Below are 13,475 nucleotides of genomic sequence, written 5' to 3' on the forward strand. Positions count from 1 at the left end.
GACTTAGGGCACGAGGCAGGGTACACCCTGGACAGGGTGCCAATCCATCGCAGGGCACACACACATACACACACTCACACACTCATTCACACACTATGGGCAATTGTGGGGACGGCAGTTAATCTAACCTGCATGTCTTTGGACTGTGGGAGGAAACCAGAGTACCTGAAGGAAACCCACCAATCACGGGGAGAACATGCAAACTCCATGCAGTGTTGTTTACTTTTGTTGTAAATATTATTCAAGTGCAGTAGATATTATAAAACAAGCTTAGGTGTTCAATGACCACGTATTAAAACTGCAATCTGAATCCAAACACAAATATGAAATTTGATAAAAAATCGAAGAATATTTAATAGACCAGACCTTCTTACATATTTCAGCACCCTGAGGTACAGCAGTGTGTATGTGTGTGTGTGTGTGTATATATATATACACACACATATACCTAAATATACAGTATATATTTATTTATTTATTTATTTATTTCAGTAATTAAATTCAAAAAGTGAAACTTGCATATCTATTATATAGATTCATAATATGATAATATAATTATTATAATTATTGAATCATTATATAATATAGTAATTATAAATATAATTATTATATTGATATTTTTTAAGTGTTTATTTATTTTAATTTGGCTTACAGCTAAAAATAACCCAAAATTCATTATCTCACAAAATTTGAATATTAATATTTTATTATGTTACTATTTTAGAATATTACTATTGCACCTGTATATATATATATATATATATATATATATATATATATATATATATAAAGTATACTCTAAAGCTAAAGTATATATATATATCCAATCAGATGATACTATAGCTGTAAGCCATAATCACAATTTTCTTATTATCATCTATCCTTGTATCCTATGCATGCTCTCTCTCTCTCTCTCTCTCTCTCTCTCTCTCTGTCTCGTGCACCTGCTAATTATCAGTAAAAACATTTTTTTTGTCAGGACCATGATGATGATGATGATGATGATGATGTGCACTAGGCAGTCGGTGATGGCTGCGGAGGGCGCGTGCGGATTAGTGTGCATGTGGAGAGAATGTTACGTCGAACCACACACACACACACACACACGTTACATGCTATATTGTAGTGGAGTATGTTAGTGCAGGACGTCACCAGGGCGGCACCAACTCACTCCATCAGTGTGATCACTTCTACAGGACCGAGAGCGGAGGATGGGGATGACGTCATCGGATAGTGTACAATAATCATCATCATCATAATAATAATAATAATGAAGTGGCTATAGTGTTTGGTGTGTGTGTGTGTGTGTGTGTGTGTGTCCCTGCGCTCGGGGTGAGAATGGTCCGGTCGCGCGCGCTGGAACAGAGGGGGGAGGGGGGAGCTGAGTCTCGGTGTAGTAGAGGAGAGAGAGCTGAGTCCTCCTGTTACACCGGGAAACCGAGCTGTTAATCAGACATCGCACAATTATCATCATCATTATTACTCTTGGTGTTTATTTCTTTCGAATAATATACAGAAAACACTGCGTTTCCGAGCAAATCAACTCTAAAGGAGAGAAAAACGAGATCAAAGAGGCAGGTGAGTGTTACTGAGAGGCTGAGTGATGAACATGAAAGGAATCATCTGACAATGTAACAATAACATCAGCAGCATTATTATTATCATCATTATCATTATTATTATTATTATTAACCATAATTATAACTATAAACATTCTACTCTATAGATGAGAAGTGTATTGGGTCTGTAAAGCTCTTATTAAATGATTGATCTGATTTTTGGAGGGGATTTTTTATTATAGGTTGTCTAGTACTGAAGATGCAAAAAATATTATTATTAATAATAATAATAATAATAATAATAATAATAATAATGATGTACTCTATGGATTAGAAGTGTATTAAAGATATAAATCTCTTATGAATTAATTGATCAGATTTTCCTGAGTCTGTAGTAATGATGATGATCCAGACGAAAAAGATGAATAATAATCTACCGTATGGATGAGACGTGTAGTCGGGATGTAGAGCTCGTATTAATTGATTCATCTCATTTCTGAACTCTATCGTAGTACCGATGATGCAAAAGATGAATAATGATCATAATAATTCTCCATGTGTCATCTACAAGCTCGATTTCTTCCCAATTGCAATCCATTTCAGAGCTGGAATGATTGTTTTCTCTTCGCACACGTTTCTGATTAGGAGATTAATTGAGCAGGTTGCTTTCTGACATTAATTGGACACAAGCCTGAGCCTCGCCCCTTGCTTCACCTTCGTGCCGGGGCACAATGTCGAGCTGAAACCCTTCAACTGATGCCCTTTTTCTGTGTCTGCATGTGTGAGCACGTTATAAAGACGTTATAACGCGTCGTTGATCAGAGCTGTCTGTCTCTGTGTGTATGTGTGTGTGTGTCATGCTGGAAAATGCGGCTTTTTTTCTCCTTTGGATTGTCGTCATGACGCGAGCAATGACCTTGCAGCACAAGCAGCAGCAAAGGGAAGGAAAAAGGAATAAAAAAATGAAAAAAAATTATGATGAGGATGATGAAGATGACAGGATGGATTTTCTTCCTATATGCATTTTATTTATTTATTTATTTATTTTGCATGTGTGTATGCATGGCTTATAGAGCTGGAGTAGAGCTGTGTAGATTCACGAGTCACGATTCAGCAGCAGATTGGAGGATGAATAACACACCAATGGATTTGGCGTGTGCACAGCGTGTGAATAATGGTGATTGTCTTCATCATGTGACATGAAATACCACCCAGTGATGAAACGGCACACAGATTTCACTCAAACCATAATGGTTTCCCATAAATCGACTACAAATCACTTAGATTTGCAGCTTTCCTTCCAATCTAAATGGAACATCTAATCTCTGTCTCCTAAAGATACAATACATCATAACGCAGGCTCACGCGGTTTTAAAATTTCCTTCATTGTGAGATCTTTGAGACATCTTCTTCGAGACATTTCGAGACATGATCGGCTGCCAGTTTAATGCCGAGCCATCGACAAAGTTCCGATTGAAATCTCAGAGTGTGATCGCTGCTCCAACGCTCATTTAGAATCCACCAATAGGAGAACAGCAGACAAATGGGGCGGGTACAGGTACGCTAGTAGCTACAGCGGAACGCAAAGAAAAACGCGCTAATGGATTTAGTTGCCACATATTTTTCATGTGTTTTCCACACATTAGAACTCACAGATCACGCTGATTGATGATGTAAGACATAACATAGTTAATATAATTAATCACAGATCTATTGCCGGAGGGGCTGTCGTCGAATAATGAAAAAAAAGATGATCATGTTAGAGAATTTAGTTGAGATTGTATTAGGGAAAAAAGAAGTCCAAAAAATGTTGCCGGTATATAAGAGAACCGTTCTATATTGCAATTATTTATTATTTTAATTTTTTGACATAACATGATGTTTTAGCTTTCTGTATTTAAGGAAAACAAATGAATTAATTGCATCGTTGAATCGCTTTCATAAGATTGTATTGTTAAAATTTTTTGGATAGATTATTATTTTTTCCCAAATCACGTACCTAGTTCATGCAATCACGCAACTGATGAAGTATGAACACATTATTCTGGTTTAGTGTGCTGTCATTGACTCGAGGATGTATAGTTCCTAATACAGCGGTACCTTAACATACGGATGTAATTCGTTTCAGGCGAAATTCTGTATTGTAAAACGCATTTTCCAAAAAAAAAAATCCAAATGCAGATAATCTGTTCCAGCCACCCAAAAACAAATGACCAATATTACCAATTTCCAACACTACAATCATATTATCTAAACATTTAGAGAATACATGTTAATGAAGTAAAATACAAACGAAATAGACATTAAACCTCACTTAACCTTAATTTATGATTCCTCTTGGCACCAGCTGCTTTAAAAACCTAAACTGAAAAGTGTCTCCGTTTTCTTCTTGCTGCCGTCATTGATAACATTCTTGGGACACTTGGTGCTATGTCTTCACTAAATCTTGCACAAAATGCAAAAAAAAAAAAAAAAAAACTACAAAAAATATGTAAATTCATTTCGCTTTGCTTTCCACTGACACAAACGCAAAGTTTTGAACGGCTCCCGGATGTACATTACCCGAGCCCATGTTTTGTGGAAATGGATCGCGTTTAATTTAGATTCTTTTAAATTTTTAATTAAGAACATCTCGAACTATTTTAAAACTATCCCTAAAACTGGCAGACTTGCTTTTTCCACCAAAACCCACGTTCTCAGCAAGCTTGGTTCTAGCTTAGTTCACACTTCTTAATGTTCATTACCGTGATCAGAACCGATGCTAATTTTCCCGGATATGAATCCTCAGTCACATTACACATGCTCCTACTGATCACTTGTTCCAAACACTGATCTAATGGGCTGTTAGCGAACAGAAGCGTCCACCCGTTCAGCAGCTTCATCTGCCTGCTCGCTTGCTCGTCTCCTTCTGGTCCACAGGACCCCTTTTCAAGATGTTTCATTAATAATCTCCATTCTCGTGCTTGTTTTTTGCAAAGCTTTTCCTCCTTTGCTCTCGACCGTCTAACCTTGAGAGGAACCCTCGGAGGAGCCATCTGGAGGTACTGGGCGGTCGTAGAAAGCCTTCGCAGGCAGAAAGTGCTTCTTTTAGACTTATTGCGTCTTCCAGGAGGATCCTGGAGATCACGTGACACTCCTTGAGTCGGCTTTTTATTTAAGCTAATTATGTCGTGCTCTGGGTTACGTCTGGAGACGTGATCATAAAGGGTTTGATCGGATTTGTAGACAAGCTCATTAGCTGGATGTTAAAATGGCGCCATTGGTTTGGGATCTGGTCTTTGTGCTTTGAACCTATTTTTCACCAAATATCAGAGGGATCTTTCTAGTACTGTTGACCTTCTGCTCTATTCTCACGTAACGCACACGGCTGGAGAGTCGATTTCACGCCTACAGATTATACTTACAGCATGTAACGTTTTTAGAACTAGACATTGTCTCAACGCACCTGACGATCATTATGATTACAGCGGTAACAAATCTACAGCATCCAGGCATCCGTTTGTTAAACCTTTTGAAGCAGGAGGTGCAGAACCAGAAGCACAGAAGCTCCAAGCAGATGCAGAGCATTAAGATGAATCAGGCAGGTCGTGAGGACGAGGAAAGCTTTAGAAGTCTCCCTTTTTATTCTGATCCCTGCGAGGAAATGCTGCCCATGTGGGCGAAATGTGCTGCACCGGAGTATTTCGAATAAGTAGTTTTGAATGCATAAACACAAACGCACAGACAAAAGCGGTCACGAAAACCTCTAGGAAAAACTCGAGTATTTTAAGGCACCTCAAAAGCTTTTTGTGGTGCCTCTAAGCACAGCAAACTGTCTCGTCTTCACAATGCTGTCGATTTCGTCAATAACTTCCAAAGAAAGTTCGTAGCAATTGCAGGACTAAATGTGCAGGAAATGAGGAATAAATCAGTAGCCTGGGCAGCAGGGATAAGCAGATTACGTGTCCAGGCTATTAGCTGGTATTCATTTTCTTAGAGGATTACTAGCCTCAGTAGACAGGGAGTCACCAGTGTGGAAAGATAAAACCCTGCTCATTATTGCTCTTTTTTTAATTTTTTTATTTGGGGTGTATATTTGAACAAACTTGCTTTCGAGTTACTTGTTGCTTCAAATCCCACGACCTGCTGCACCACACACATCGGCTTTCATCACAACAACCAACGGCGAACCGGACATCGCACAGGACACGGTGGCTCAGTGGTCAGCACTGTCTCCCTGCACCTTCAGGGTCTGTGTTCGATTCCCAGCCAGGTTCGATTCCCACCTCATGTGCATGGAGTTTGGTGGGTTTCCTCTGGGAACTCTGGTTTCCTCCCACCGTCCAAAGACATGTAAATTAGGCTAATTGGTGTCCCAAATTGCCCGTAGTGTGTGTGTGTGCCCTGCGATGGTTGGCACCACATCCAGGGTGTCCTACTGTAAGTCTACTGGGATAAAGGAGGATAAAGCGGTGTAGATGATGAGTGAGTGAGTGAGGTTTGTATAAACAGAGCACAAAACCGTCCTATGAATCTCCTGTTTCCTTTATCTGGTCGGCTTTCAAATTAAATAAAGCTGCTGGAATCTTTAATGTGTGATTCGAAAAGAAAATTTTAATTCGTAGCTGAATCTCTGGAAACAAGTCGCAGATTTTATTGTGAATGACGAACAGGATGTGAAACTTTCTCATAACGTAAACTTTATGAACACAATATTTTTGGAGATGGGTTAAAATAAATTACTAGGTACTAAGTAGAGCTGTGCGATTAAACCGATTAAGGTTGATTCGATTCATTTAATCCCAAAACTCATTTTTCAATTTAACGTTAAATTGTCTAAAATTGGTAATTTCTTTAAAAGTATACAACAGACTTGGCCATTTCCCAAAACTACTTAAAAAATACTCGTTTCTTGATCACTTCTTCTTTTGAATTTATGTGCTGTTGGTGCAATATTGCCACCTAGTGGTCTGGAGTGTGGAGCAACATTTTTTGCAGGAAAAGAAATATTGCTTTGTATGGAACATAAAATTTAAAGTCAACATTAGTCAACAAAGTAAACAACACGTAAACTTTATTAAATACTTAAAAAAAAGATTTAATACTTGTAAGAACCTATAATAACTATTACAGCTTAAAGCAAATTACAGAATAATTTGAAAATCTAATTAGATAGAATATCACAATGCAATGTGATATTGTAATATTTGTAATATGGGACCTAAAAAGATTAGGATTAATAATTTCTAAAAGGATTAGGGGTGGAGTTGATGCATTATGAGGACATTTGCAACAAATTGTGACCTTATCACTGATTAATGCTCTATTAAATAATATCACTACCGTTCCAGAATATCTGATAAGCCGAACCTTTAAAGCAGTTCCAGTCTTCATGTTTGTATCACCAAGTTCACAACATAGTCTATTTAGTCTTAGAGCAATTACGAGAAATAAAAGTAGGACAAAATGTCTGGATTTTGTTATTATAACAGTGGAAGGTGATTTGGGTCTCAGTCACATTTCCTCCAGCGTTTATTTCCACCCCCACCTGTGCACACACACCTGCCGACGGCAGGATCCCTGACACACACAGGAAAGCCTTTTGTGTGTCTTTGTTTAGAAAGTAAATAACTGCTGTAAGGATAAGGTATAGATCTGGTATTCAAGCTTAATATTTAGGATTTTTTTTTTTATCGTCTAGCTTGAAATGTATTATTAAGTACCTGAGTCAGGCATATTAATAGGAACAGGGTGGAGTTAAGAGAGAGAGGGAGAAAGAGAGAGAGAGGGAGAGAGGGATTCTGTTAAACATTAAGCAAGTCGTAAACATATAGAAAAACAAATAAGCACTAACACTCATTCCTAACGCTAACCTTAACTGTTTTAGATCATGTTTTATTACAGAATTATGTTAACTGCTATAAATAATCACGTAAATATGAAAAATGTCATTACGAGAGTATACATTAATGTCGAAGTTAAGTGAAACGTTTTTTTTATTAAGTATTTAATCTATTTTCTGAGCGTGTCTCTAAAATTTATGCAAAATCATATGATGTTTTTGTGATTCAGTAAACTTTTATTGTATTTTGTGAAATTCATTCCGTTTAAAAGTACTGTATGTTGCAGTTTGAGTTGCTTTATCCTTATACACTACCTTGGCATAAAAAAAAAATCACAGTTTCAGAAGTCAAATTAATATAATGCATCAAGCGAAGAAAACAACTAAGGGGATTACTGAGACCACCTGGCCAGCAGACTATTAAAACCTGGAAGCATTATGCTGAAAGTAGGAGCATTTCCATACACACACACACAATGCGATGAGGACTCACAAGACTGGGACTAAACAGATGTGTGTCCGTAAGAAAACCACTTGTTATTGAGACTCATCAGACAAAAGGGCGTCAGTTTCCTAGAGAGCATAAACACTGGACTTTGGAGCGATGGAAAAGGGTCATGTGACCTGATGAGTCCAGACTGAGCCTATTCCAGAGTGATGGGCGTGTCAGGGTAAGAAGGGAAGGACACGAAGCGATGCTCCCATCATGCATAGTGTCCACTGTACAAGCCTCTGGAGACAGTGTTATGATCTGGGGTTGATCAGTTACTCAGGTCGAGACTCAGTAACGTTATGGGGCAATAAAACGAAGTCAGCTGACCACCTGACTGTACTGAAGCACCAGGTTATCACAAGGTTATCTGGATTAAGGCTCGGCCTTAATCCAGGACTCGGAGTGTGAAAGAGTCGTTCTGGGAGGAAATCAAAACGATTCAAAACTGAATGCAACTGAATTAAATGCAAAATGAATTTAAATAGTGTAGTACATAAAAAATTTTGTGCTGCTTTAATTAAGCAAAAAAAAAAAAATCAGTTCACCCAAAACATGCTCGTGATTTATAACTAACTCTCCTAGCTTCATCTCGAGACTAGATTAGTTATTATCAGTGATACACAGATTGGTTTAGTGCTGGTGACGATGAGGTTGCTTGATTTAAATCAAGACTGAGCCTTAAGGTATAAAACCACATCACACACACTGTGTTTATAGCTATGTTGGAAAATATTTCCTTTCCATCTACAGTCTATCTCCTCGTATTCACTCACTAACAGACGTTTCTTTTCACCCACACCGCTTTACACCGCTCACTGTTCACCTCCGTGACCGAAAATCACAGGCCTCTCATCCTCTGATTAGAATTTTTGTGGAATTTGTGATTGAAAGCTAGTCTAGGTCACTGGAATAGACCGAGCTGAATCCAAACAGAGAGACCTCGGGGAGGTGAGAGTTTCCTGGCTCGCGCCGAGTTGCGAATGGACGAGCTGTAGTCAGGATGATGGAGCGAGTGTGTCCATGGTGACAGCGAGTGCAGAGAGCGAGCAGAGATAAGTGCTGGCTCTGATAATTGTCCTCTCTCCATGAAAGCTTGCTAGATTTCATGCTACTCAAGGTCTTCCCAAAATCTAGCGGATTATCTCGTAAGGCCTGAACACCTTAAACAAACAGAGAGAAATGAAACAGAGAGCAAAATGTCACATGTCACAATCAGTCAATATCAGATGGATCACTGAAGAAATAAGGAATTTCGTTTTCTCGTTTCGGTTTGATTCCGATGAGTCTTATGAGTCTGTGAAGTATATCATGGATTCTCACATTAACGCTGAAATAATCATTATTTAAAGATGAAGTGAATGTACTGTACAGTGAGCTCTGGAAGACAAAAACAGCTCCGAATTTTAAACGGTGCCTTTGCTTTCTGTTTTATCCCCTGAACGAATCCAGACGTGCCTCATTCTGGAGCTATTCATGCCGCGGACAAACAGCAAACAGCTTCTATTGTGTGTCGTTTGTAAAGCGTCATTGTTGCGTCTCCAGCGGCTCTTCATCTCGTCCAGATTAAAGCAATAAGGCAACTAAAAATGCTAATGCGCCTAATAATGATGTCACGACCTTTACTAATGCAAACCGGCCCTTATTGTCTTTTGATTAATTGCACGCAGTGTATTTCTATTAAGGTTTACATGAGCGACAACATGTACGGTGCAGAAGAAGGAATGCACTTTTGGGACGCTTCTTTACTAATAACGAGAAACATTCACGTGGGAGTTTTTTTTTTTTTAATTAGGGAAGTCATGAAACATTTGATTTATTTTGTTGTGTGCTGCTCGTGACGAACTCCTCAGGATGGGTTTTATGTTCACAGGTTATTTGGAGAGTGTGAGCGTGACCAGAGCTACAGTATAGCAGTCGGGAGTTGCGTCTCGTCTCAGTGTTCAGTGCTCGCAGAAGTAAACTGACCAATTTGATCAGTATTATCTTATTTATGTAGCTCGAAGATGCCAGACGTCTCATCCCACCCTGGACACCAGTAACATCCCACTGGCCTTCCCTGTCATTGTTCTTCCTAATATTTTGTAGATTTGAACAGAAATAAAAGCATTATCTTGCCTGATTTTCAAGATATTCATCATATTGGAGGTTTAGTGTTTCTTGGATTCGGATGATTGTTTTAAAAACACTTTGATAAGCGTATCATTTGATGAGCACGGTATTGGATTATAACCTCCGTATCGATGCTCTATCATAAAGGTCTACTGGATCGGACAACACGGGCCAGCCCTCGCTTCCTATGTGCATCACTGAGCCTTGGCTGATCATGAGCCTGTTGTTGGTTCACCAGTTTTCCTTCCTTGGAGCACTTTTGGTAGGTCCTGACTGCAGGCTGGGAACATCCCACAAGAGCTGCAGTGTTAAAGTTGCTCTTGTCAAAGTCACTCAAATCCTTACGCTTGCACATTTTGTCCTGCTTCCAACACATCATGTTCCCTGGCTGCCTAGTAAATCCCTCCTACTTCGAGATAATCAGTGCTACTGACTGATAATGTTATGGCTGATCGGTGAAAATGAATCAGATTGGAATCAGATATTACAAGACTGAGAGGTGCATGATGGGAGATACACACGCTGTGTACAGGAAGTGTTGTGTCAGTGCCAATCTCTGATCCGGATTCTAAACCCTGTTATGGTGATTTAAAGGTGGCATCACGTCAAAGTGCTTTGGGCGAGTGGATGTTAATCCGCATAAACGTTCCAAATAAAGGTTACAATTTGTTGTATTGACGTTATGATTGGGGCGTTCATACAACGTTATCTCAACATGATTTTATCAAAGTCGTCCTAAATTTTAAAAACAGCCTGAGCGGCATCACAGGGTCATTACACCAATATAACACCTCTCATCCGATTAAGAACAAATAACATTCTTAATCGAATATTATATTATTATTAAGATTATTAAGACGTGGTTGGATTATGGGATTATTTTGGACGTAATCAGGTAAATAACAGTCAGCTCTACCTGCGTCACACACCTAGACAGTAAAAGAGTGGGCTGGAATGGACAGGGACTATTTTAAGACACTAGGAACAGGACTGGAGCTGTTAATACAGATAGCAGAGGCGTAGCTTGTAAAATCGGAATCCAGTCTGTTTATAAGCGCAAGCGGCTGGAAAGTGCATGATTAGGAGAACAATGTGTTTCAAACCTCTTAATAAAAGTGTATATGAGTGAATGTGCAACTAGTAACTAATAAAACATTCCATTGTGCTGTTATCACAAAACATGAAACCCGGAGCTTTTTTTTTTTTTTTTTGCATTGCTATGTTTTAACGAATATATACAGTACATACTTCAGGATTGTGCAACATAGAGTGTGTTATATAATTATTTCAGCACAACCCAGGCAATAACACTCACCCACTCATTGTCTATACCGCTTTATCCTGTATACAGGGTCATTGTGGGCTTGAAGCCTATCCCAGTAGACGTACAGTAGGGCACAAGGCAGGGAGTGGGTGCCAATCCCTCACTGGGCGCACACACACACACACACACACACACACTGTGTGACTGTGGAGGAAACCGGAGTACCCGGAGGAAACCCACCAAGTACGGGGAGAACATGCAAACTCCATGCACACAGACTGGAGGCGGGAATCGAACCCGGACCCTGCAGGTGCAAGGTGACAGTTCTAAGCCACAGTGCCGTTATGACAATATGATGAAAGTAATTTTATTTCATTTGAACCAACTATAACCCCGTGACTGAGAATAAATATGGGTCACATAGACAAAGCAATGCCACAGACGTATATGGTTACATGTTTTTTATGGTTATTATCAGTTGTTTTAAAAAAAAACATTTTTGGGCTCAAAAGTTTTCCATTTCATTTCCATATTCTGGTTTTAAAAGTAATGATAATTTTCTTTCTACATGACGTATCTGAACACTTAACATCGAAAAAAATGCACGGTTTGACATTCGAAGCTTCCATGTTGACACACACTGGCAGGACTTCTCCTGTTGTGTTTCTTGGACAGAGATTTATGTTTTTTTTTATCATTACAGCTTGACGCACAGACGTGTGTATAGCACCAGGACGATAATGTAGCGTGAAGATCCGTAGAAGAAGATAGATCCTGTCGGGTTTCGTCAACACAGACAGACGCTCATGTTCACATGGTTTACTGGCACAGACCAGAGCGTCCTCTGATTGAACTTTCCCAAATTTCTATTCCATTTAATGCTAAACCTTCAGTTCTGACTGTTACTGGAGACTCCTTCCAGCAGTGTTAAAGAAACACATTTCTCCTTAGAGAACAATTATGCATTTCTTTGTTATACAAAGAAAGACGCTGTGATTATGAGAATAAGCCGTTACTATAGAAACGATAGATTCTATTAAAACGAGCGCATTGATATGAATATTAACACAAAGCTGTGTTTTGCAGCTGTCGGAGCTGTTGAATGGCACATTACTCAACACCTTCTGACCAGTCAGAATCCAAAATCTGTTGGTTTTCACCCCATCTATTTTAATAATGACACAGAAAAAGACTTCTGCTTAGCACAGGAGCGTTGAAATGGACGTCGCGCCGCTGTAGTCCAGCTGTGATTATAGAGAAGGACTGAAGGATGATCTGGATGGAAGGTACAGTAGACATCAGGTGGTGTGTGTGGGTGGGTGATGTGGAGCTGACAGTGGGAGATGATAGCGTTCGGAGCAGGGATGCTGTGAGTCATCAGGGCCGCTAATACGACGCTGTCTAATGGAAAAGGCTGCATAGTTACAAATGAGCCTCGCCACGATCATTCATTAGAACAATATTTCCATAAAGCCGCAAGCATCTTCTTTTCTCCTTGTGGTTAATTAGTCTGACTCATCCACCTACACCTTAAATCTGGTGCAGTGGTTGTTGGGGTTGCTCTCCGTTATCTCTGTGCAGGACCATGAACCACTACATCCACATCGTAAACCTGTAAATCTGTAACTCTCCAGCAGACGGATTATCAGTATGATTAGCAAGTTCAAAGCGAAAGGCGTATCAGACCAGGTTAAGCTCTTTACCCTTTTAGGATTATCATGTTTGACATTTATGGCGCCTATGGAGACCTTTACATCTTTTATACTGTACCAAATGGCAAACGAGATGCAAATCTAAAACTGGGACTTTTGATTGTGCAGAAGAATTAAAAAACTCTTCCCTTATCCCCTGCTACACTGATGCACTTTTCCCAGTGTTTCACTAGTGCTTGGACACCATCAAGGTACGAAATTTCTCCGGTAAAACAGAGCCATGATCGGAATTCCTGCGTCACATCTGAAACTCTGGCCTCCCAGGAACTCCTTTAATGCCACAAACGTGTGGAAATGGCTTGGAGCGAGGACAGTAGTGTGCCAATAATTCCCAGCCAAGTTCATGTTGGTGAGTGATTGTGTGTACACTTCCTACAGAAAGATGCGTCTCTTCCCCTAGTTGTCAAGCTGTCCATCGATATTCAAGGATCAGGCGTTTCCACTCCTTTAAAGTGTTTGCACCGTTCACGTTTTACTGCGGCTAGGAGTCTCTGCGGCTAAACGTCACTCGCTTTTA

General features: G+C 39.5%; 1 protein-coding gene across 1 annotated transcript in view; it reads left to right on the plus strand.

Annotated features, from left to right (window-relative positions):
* The first annotated feature begins 1,406 nt into the window (after positions 1 to 1,406).
* Positions 1,407 to 13,475, plus strand: part of sv2a (synaptic vesicle glycoprotein 2A) — a 41,352-nt gene continuing 29,283 nt past the window's right edge. The window contains exon 1 of the mRNA XM_053488243.1: positions 1,407 to 1,578. The gene's annotated coding sequence lies outside the window, so the exon portion shown is untranslated. The remainder of the gene's footprint in view (positions 1,579 to 13,475) is intronic.

The sequence above is a fragment of the Clarias gariepinus genome, chromosome 26 (genome assembly GCF_024256425.1).
Source record: "Clarias gariepinus isolate MV-2021 ecotype Netherlands chromosome 26, CGAR_prim_01v2, whole genome shotgun sequence".
NCBI lineage: Eukaryota > Metazoa > Chordata > Actinopteri > Siluriformes > Clariidae > Clarias > Clarias gariepinus.